Raw genomic sequence first — 375 nt, 5'->3', positions numbered from 1 at the left:
TGGGGTGAGGGCTGTTTCCACTTGGCTTCCTCTTTGGCAATAAGGGCCTTGGTATCTGGAAGATGCTCCCACTTTCATGCAAGAACAACATCCTTTAGGTTGATCACTAGAGTCTAAAACCCTCAGGCTTATTTGTCTTTAAGTATGTGCTGTTTTGGTTTTGTGGATCAAGTGGAACTGTTTTTAAGGTATATGTGCCAACTGAAAAAATTGCGTATCCTTTATGATCTTTGTGCTGAAATTCAACACATGCTTCTTCATTTCCACAATCTTAGCTTCCTCTCCCCCTATATATATATATATATACATATATATGTGTATATATATATGTGTGTGTGTGTATATATATATATATATATATATATACACATACAT

This window comes from Tupaia chinensis, unplaced genomic scaffold (genome assembly GCF_000334495.1).
Source record: "Tupaia chinensis unplaced genomic scaffold, TupChi_1.0 Scaffold000355_1, whole genome shotgun sequence".
Taxonomy (NCBI): Eukaryota; Metazoa; Chordata; class Mammalia; order Scandentia; family Tupaiidae; genus Tupaia; species Tupaia belangeri.
Note: the sequence above shows the minus strand (reverse complement) of the source record.